The following is a 7,885-nucleotide window of genomic DNA, read 5'->3' as shown; positions in this document are numbered from 1 at the left end:
CAGGGACTAGACCTCAGTTATTTGTACAGTCAACACTCCACATGATCAGAGAAGCATAATCTTGAAACCAAATGGCTAATCTGTTGACAGAAAGAGTCTAATTTTGTAAAAACGTGAAGAGATTTATTCTGAGCCAAATATGACTGACCATGGACTGAGGCACAGTCTCAAGAGGACCTAAGGTCACATGCCCAAGGTGGTTGTGCTGCAGCTTGGTTTTATACGTTGTAGGGAGACATAAGACATCAATCAATACATGTAAGGTGTACATTGTTTTGGTCCAGAAAGGCAGGATAACTCAAAGGTGGGCAGGACTTCCAGGTCACTAGTGGATTCAAAGATTTTCTGATTGGCAATTAGTTGAAAGAGTTTGGTTATTAGCTAAAGACCTGGAATAAACAGAAGAGTGTCTGGGTAAAGATAAAGGTTTATGGAGACCAAGGTTGGTATGCAGATAAAGTCAGGCTTCAAAGAGAATAGATTGTAAATTTCTTATCAGACTTAAAAAGGTGCCAGCCTCTTAGTTAATTCCTTCCTGGACCAGGGAAAAGACCTAGAATGGGAAGGGGATGCTCTACAGAAAATAGATTTTCCCCACAAGAGACAGCTTTGCAGGGCTATTTCAAAACGTGTGAAATAAATTTATTTTGGGGTAAAATACTTTCATTTATTTCAGGACCTGCTATTGGTCATGTTGGTATCTTATTGCTACAAAGAGTCTGTCTGTCGCCCAGGCTGGAGTGTAGTGGCGCGATCTCGGCTCACTACAATCTCCACCTCCTTGGTTCAAGCAATTTTCATGTCTCAGCCTCCCGAGTAGCTGGGATTACAGGCACATGCTACCATGCCCGGCTTATTTTTGTATGTTTAGTAGTGACGGGGTTTCACTATTTGGCTAGGCTGGTCTCGAACTCCTATCCTCAGGTGATCCTCCTGCCTCAGCTTCCCAAAGTGCTGGGATTACAGGTGTGAGCCACCTCGCTCGGACTGTTTTAGGGTTAATGTGGGTCAGTTGTGCCTGAATTCTACAGGGAGGAAGGTATAATGAGTCATGTCTGACTCCCCATTCTCATCATGGCCTGAACTAGTTCTTTGGGTTAACTTTATAATGCCCTTGGCCTAGGGGGGGTCCATTCAGTTGGTTCAGGGGCTTAGAATTTTATTTTTAGTTTACAAACCCAAGAGCCCTACTTAATTTGCAATATAAAATATGATTGCCAAGCATGTTGAAATACTCAGATTATCTGGTCTGAGTGCAGTGGTGTTTGCAACTAATTGACCACACCAAGTACAGATTTATTTGTTCCTTCTCCACTCTCCCTGCTTCACTTGACTAGCCTAAAAAAAATGAATAAAAATAAAAAATAAAAATACCCAGATCATCTCTTGATAAAGCTTTTTTTTTTTTCCTCTAAATAAAGTACATAGACAAGGAGAAAGATGTTATGATCTGGATGATCTATAAATATCAAATCAGTATAATTGCAGGCAGGTAGCATACTCTGTTATGGTGATTAAAAGCATGAGTTCTATAGTCCAATAGAACTTGAGTTTTAACCACAGCTTTACTACTTAATGCCTATATAACCTCAGGAAAGTTCCATAATCTCTGTTTTTTAATCCTGTAAAATGAAGATAATAATGCTTAACTCATTATTATTATAAGTTACAACAATTACATGAGCTAATAATGCGTGTCAAGTGCTGAACACAGTTTCCGTCTAATCCTTCTATAGGTTTTATCTGTTATTCCTTTGAAAACACCATCTCTCTAGGTGGGAACACGGGTGTGGCTGCTAGCTGGCATCAGGAATTGTGTTTTGTTGCTGATGACACAGACTCAAAATGACAGTGGTTTAAACAAAACAGAAGACATATTCTCTCCCTCTCTCTCTTTAAGGAAGAGTGAGCTGGCCATGGTGGCATACATCTGTAATTTCAACTACTCAGGAAGCAGAAGATTGCTTAAACCCAGGAGTTCAAGGCCAACCTGGGCAACATAGCCAGTCCCGGCTTTAAAAATAAGAGTAGCGGTGGGCAGCCCAGGGTAGGTATGGCGTCTCACAATCATCAGGATCCCAGAGCCTTGCCACTCTTTGCTCATGCTTCCTTTCATGTGGCTTCCTTCCTTAAGGTTACTTCATAATGCAAGATGGAGCTCCAGCCATTACGTCTGAATCACAGATCATAGACAGGCTCTATTTCCTTCAGTGAACCTTCCCAGAGTCTCAGCTAAAATTTCTGTTTACGTGTCATTAGCCAGAACACAGTCAAATGACCACAACCACACCTAGCAGCAAAGTAGGCTGGAAACACGGTCCTTTAAGTGTTCTCTTGGCAGGGTGCAGTGGCTCACACCTGTAATCCCAAAGCTTTGGGAGGCCGAGGTAGGCAGATTCCATGAGCCTAGTAGTTCAAGATGAGCCTGGGAAATATAGTGAGACCCTGTCTCTAACAAAAAAAAAAAAAATACAGAAATTAGCCAGGCATGGTGGCGTGTGCCTGCAGTCCCAGCTACTTGGGGGCGCTGAGGTGGGAGGGTCAATTGAGCCCAGGAAGTCAAAGCTGCAGTGAGCCGTGATCACTCCACTGCACCCCAGCCTGGGCAACAGAGGGAGACCCTGAGAACCTGTCTGAAGGAAAGAAAAAAGTTATCTGACTGAGGAAGGCAGGAAGAATAGGTTTTGATAGGCAGCTCTGGCCTCTAGAACAAGAGCCGTTCTCCTTCCCCAGCATAATCTTTGCAAAGACTTGGAGCTCCAAAGGACCTGAGTTCTGGAGAGAAGTCCTAAGAGAAGGAAGGGTCACCCAGAAAGGCCAGAAGAGAGCTGAATCTAGGAGACCTGTCAAATCTCCTTGGTATGAAAATACAATATGGTTTTTAGAGACAGAGGAAAAAGGGTATTGGCGGGAAACGAAGGCCTTGATTTGACAGAGTTCTCCCAATTTTAGAGAGTAGAATTTGAACATGTCTCAGTATCACTGTCCACTCTGAGCTGGTACTTTTTTAACACCTGTAAGGCAGTTACTGTCAAATAAACCCTGGACAAAGAATTCTGGGTCTGAACTGGCTCTACCACTCCCTCAAAGGGCTTCGAACAGCCCCTTTCTTCCTGAAAGGAGGAGGAAAAAAAATAACACTGACTGCCTATTTTAAAAGAAGAAGGTGTTTGCAGCTTTATATTCTTTATATCATGCTATCCTCACAACAGTGAGGCGGATATTCTTAACCCTCAAGGTATAGATTAAGAAACCGAGAATCGGAGAAGTTAGATAACCTGCTCAGGGACACTCAGCTAGGAAGTGGCAGAGCCAAGATTAAAACTGAGGTCAGGCTCCTTCTGTGGCCTCCGCTCTTCCCTATAACCATGGACCAGCTTCCATGCCCTTCCCTTGGATTCTGGGTGAAGCAAAAATGAGCCTGACCCATTGGGAGGTGGATAAACTGAGATCCAAAAAGGCCACCTGACTTGGCCAAGACCCAGAAATTCTCCACCAGTTTTGCTCAGCATCCTTGCTTCTATTTTCTTATAGAACTATTGCGTCAGGCACGATTTTAGTATCTGTTGATAATGAAAATCATGATATGATGGTGGTGCTTTGTGTCACACTGTTCATTCTCTGGAGAAAACAAAAAAAGGTTTAATGGTCAATTGCCTTTAGAAAATGCAGCATGTTATACTCCCTTCCTTGATACTCTCAGTGCACGAAAAGCCTTCAGCAAATAATTTGGTTTAATTTAGTTTAAAAGCATGTTTAAAAAATATTCCCTGTTTCAGTAAATGGTATTATCTTATCTTCCATCCAATTACCCATGTCAGAAACTTTCAGACACACCGCCCAGCCTCTCCCCTCCCTGCCACACACATACTATATTTCTGCCCACCACTACATACTCACTGCCTGTCACCTGGCTTCTGTCACTATAGCCCTTCTGCAGCAGCAAACTTATTGGATTCACCTGCTTCCAGTCTTTTCCCTCCTCTAATCTATTCCCCATACTATATCAAGGACGATCTTAAATATGTAAATCACCTCACTATGTAAACCTTTAAGACAAAGTCCAGAATCCCTAAGTTGGCTCAGACCCTTTCTCTGGCCTAAAACCCTTGATATGCCACATGCGTCACATAGGAATCTTTTCACATTTTCCAATGTTCTGCTCCATCCCTCCTCCCCATCTTTCTGTATACCATTCACCCCACTTGGCCCACTCTTCCTATATTCCTTTATCTGGCCAACTCCAACTTATCCTTCAGGTCTCAGTTGAAAATCTCCTTCCCTCAACCATGACCTGGAGGTCAGATTATATCTCCTGGCTATAGATTCCCACAGATGCCCTTGCATGTCTCCTGTCATCACATTCATCCCTGGAATTGAAATGTGTTGGGGTTTTTTTGTTTTTGTTTTTGAGATGGAGTCTTACTCTGTCACCCAGGCTGGAGTGCAGTGTCACGATCTTGGCTCACTGCACACTCCACCTCTCAGGTGCAAGTGATTCTCCTGCCTCAGCCTCCTGAGTAGCTGGGATTACGGGCAAGCTCCACCATGCCTGGCTAATTTTTGTATTTTTTAGTAGAGACGGGGTCTCGCCATGTTGGCAAGGATGGTCTCAAACTCCTGATCTCGGGTGATCCGCCCACCTCGGCCACCCAAAGTGTTGGGATTACAGGTGTGAGCCACCATGCCCTGCCAAAACAATATTTTAAAATACAGGTTAGGGTAATATAAATAAATAAATAAATAAATAAATAATTACTTACTTATATGGTCAAATTAATTCAAAGAATTCACAAATTCCTACGAATATTTCTTAAGGTCCTAGGGTATGCAGGGTTCTTTCTTGTTGTAAGTGGGACTTCAAAGTACATAAGAGATCTATGCCTGTAATCCCAGCTACTCAGGAGGCTGAGGCAGGAGAATCGCTTGAACCTGGGAGGTAGAGTTTGCAGTGAGCCGAGATCATGCTAATGCACTCCAGCCTGGGTGACAGAGCAAGACTCTGTCTCAAAACAAAACAAAACAAAAAAGTATATATACATATACAGTTTCACATATTAAGCCCAATCTCCTTATCTGGCTTCAAGGCTCTTCAGAATCTTCCCAGCCTTCCTAATCAATGATCCTTGGTCTCATCTTTTTGCATCTGGGCCTCAGGGATATTATTTTCTCCGTCTAGAATGTAAGATTCTGGCCTCTTATCGGCCCAAAACAGAACCACCCATCAAAGCCTAGCTCAGATTCAACCTCCTCCAAGGAGCCTGCCCTACCCCTACAGTAAACACTAATTTCTCCCTTCTCTGAATACTTTGTAAACCACCAGAAGTGTATGCCAGTGATAACACACCTAGCATTCATGGTCGTCTTGTTTCACAGTTGTGGAGAACATTATTGTATAATAATTAACTACTATTTTCTCCTTAGATTTTCTTGCTTCTTTCCTTTCCTTGCAACGCGGTCAGGGCCAAGCTCTGGCCACAGAGAAGGAAGCAAGAAAAAAAATAAAAAATCTGTGTTTTGTGTCACAAAAGCCTGAATTGCCAGAGCAATTTTTAAAATTAGATCAAAGGGAGGAAGAGACTAACAGAAGTTTCCCCCAGACTGGGTGGAGAAGAGAGAAGTAAGGAAAGCGAGATATGGAGCCAAGAGAAACCAATGCATCCCGCTGACAGTTTCTCAACCTGTTTCAGGGCAGATCTCTAGGGAGGGGCCAGGACCTCTGAGAGGTGTGGGGATGGAAAGAAACAGGTGTCTGTATGATGCTTACTGGACAGAGCTCCAGGGAGACAGTCGGGTCCCAGAGAACTTGTCTGCAATATGTGTCTAAGCAGATAAGGATATGAACATCACAAATACTCTTAACCTCGGTTTGGCAAGAAGGAAGCCGAATAATTCCTGGGCCTTCCAAATATAGCACAGGAGTATTCCAGAAGTTTGTAGGGCCTGAAGGGGCCATGCAGAGCCTTCGGGAATGAAGGACATCTTAGTGGCAATCTGTATGCAAAAACAATTGGAGCAGTGGATGCCTCATGGACAAATCAGTCAAGGAAGAGATGGGCCCCTTTTCCAATATCTTGGCACACTTTACATTCCCTAGAATTTAGACAACCTGGAGGTTAACCCTACTAGACTATAAGCTTCTTGATGGAAACTATTTCATAAAATTTCCTTGTGGTATCTTCTCACATAGTGCCTAGGGTGGTATCTTGTACAAGAAAGTAAATTAATAACTGAATAAATTGTGTTCTCCAGAAGGAAATTCCTGATCTCAATCTGGAGACTCCAAAAGGAGTTCCTACTTTTCTCCCAGGCACCAAAAGGAGATGGACCAAGTCTCTTCATTGAATCTCCTTTGACTTTGTATACTGTTGGTATTGTAGGTGTTTCCATCAACTCACTAGACATTTTAATTATTTATTTATTTGTTTATTTACATACTTACTTGAGACAGGGTCTTGCTCTGTTGCCCAGGCTGGAGTGCAGTGGTGCAATCTTGGCTCACTGTAACCTCCACCTCCTGGGTTTAAGTCATCCTCCCACCTCACCCTTCCAAGTAGCTAGGACTATAGGCATGCACCACCATGCCTAGATAATTTTTGTATTTTTAGTAGAGACAGGGTTTCACTATGTCACCCAGGCTCAAGGGATCTGCCTGCCTCATCTTCCCAAAGTGCTGGGATTACAGGCATGAGCAACCATGCCTGGACATTTTTATTTAGGTATCTAAGTGCAGGAATAAAAGAAAAGAAAAAAAAGAATGGTATTTGGTGGAATATGTTATTGCTTAAGTTTAAATGACCTTAGCAAAATTTTAAAAAGAAATCCTGACAAGATATAAATATATTACAATTTTTTTTTTGTTTCGTTATCTTTTTAGATAGGGTCTCGCTCTTTGCCCAGACTGGAGTGCAGTGGCACATCTCAGCTCACTGAAACCTCCACCTTTCAGGTTCAAGCGATTCTCATGCCTCAGCCTCCCAAATAGCTGGGATTACAGGCTTGTGCCCCAACACCCGGCTAATTTTTTTGTAGTTTTAGTAGAGACAGGGTTTCGCCATGTTGCCCAGGCTGGTCTCAAACTCCTGAGCTCAGGTGATCCACCTGTCTGGGCCTCTCAAAGTGCTAGGATTATAGACGTGAGCCACCTCACCCGGCCATTAGCTCTAATTAGTGCAAAACAACTTTTGCAGTGAAGACGGTTAGACACTGGGTTTAGGAAATTATACTTTTTAAAGCAGGAGGGTTTGGAAGTCTGGGATGAAAGAGCTGCCACTCAGAAGTGTCCCCATTGCAACAAAATATTGCTGGATCTTCTGCAGGCACTTCTGGATTCTCATTCTGCACCTTGGATTCTCATTCCTATTTAGAATTATCATCTCATTTTCTCTCATGCTTCCTGACCTCAGCTCTTTGTAGATTTATAGGTCCACAAATATCCAGGTCTATTCTGATCAGCATTTGTTTTAAACAACCTGGAGGAAGGCTAAGAAGGGTCCACACCATGATCCAAGAGAGTGCTATGCCATCATGGCCAGGTCAGTGAGGCCAGAGGCAGCGGAGGTCATCTGCTCAAGTAGACAAGAGCAGCTCTGGGTTGAGTCCTCTATCTGTATAACTGGGTTCCCCATTCTTACCTCCTGGGTCACTGAAATTTATACCATCAGTTACCCCAATCTCAATTATTCCATTTGGTTTGCAATTTAGCTTTGCTCCTGGCTACAGATTTCTGATACCTCCTAAAACCTATTTCAGTTTAAATGATGTTAGTACATTTTTTAAAAGGAATTCCGAGAAAATAGAAATAGATTTATAAACAGCCTTTCATAAGAATAGCTGTTGCCAGTTCAGCTGCCTCACCACAATACAGCCTTCCAGATATTGGGCA

The sequence above is a fragment of the Mandrillus leucophaeus genome, unplaced genomic scaffold, assembly GCF_000951045.1.
Source record: "Mandrillus leucophaeus isolate KB7577 unplaced genomic scaffold, Mleu.le_1.0 Scaffold301, whole genome shotgun sequence".
Taxonomy (NCBI): Eukaryota; Metazoa; Chordata; class Mammalia; order Primates; family Cercopithecidae; genus Mandrillus; species Mandrillus leucophaeus.
Note: the sequence above shows the minus strand (reverse complement) of the source record.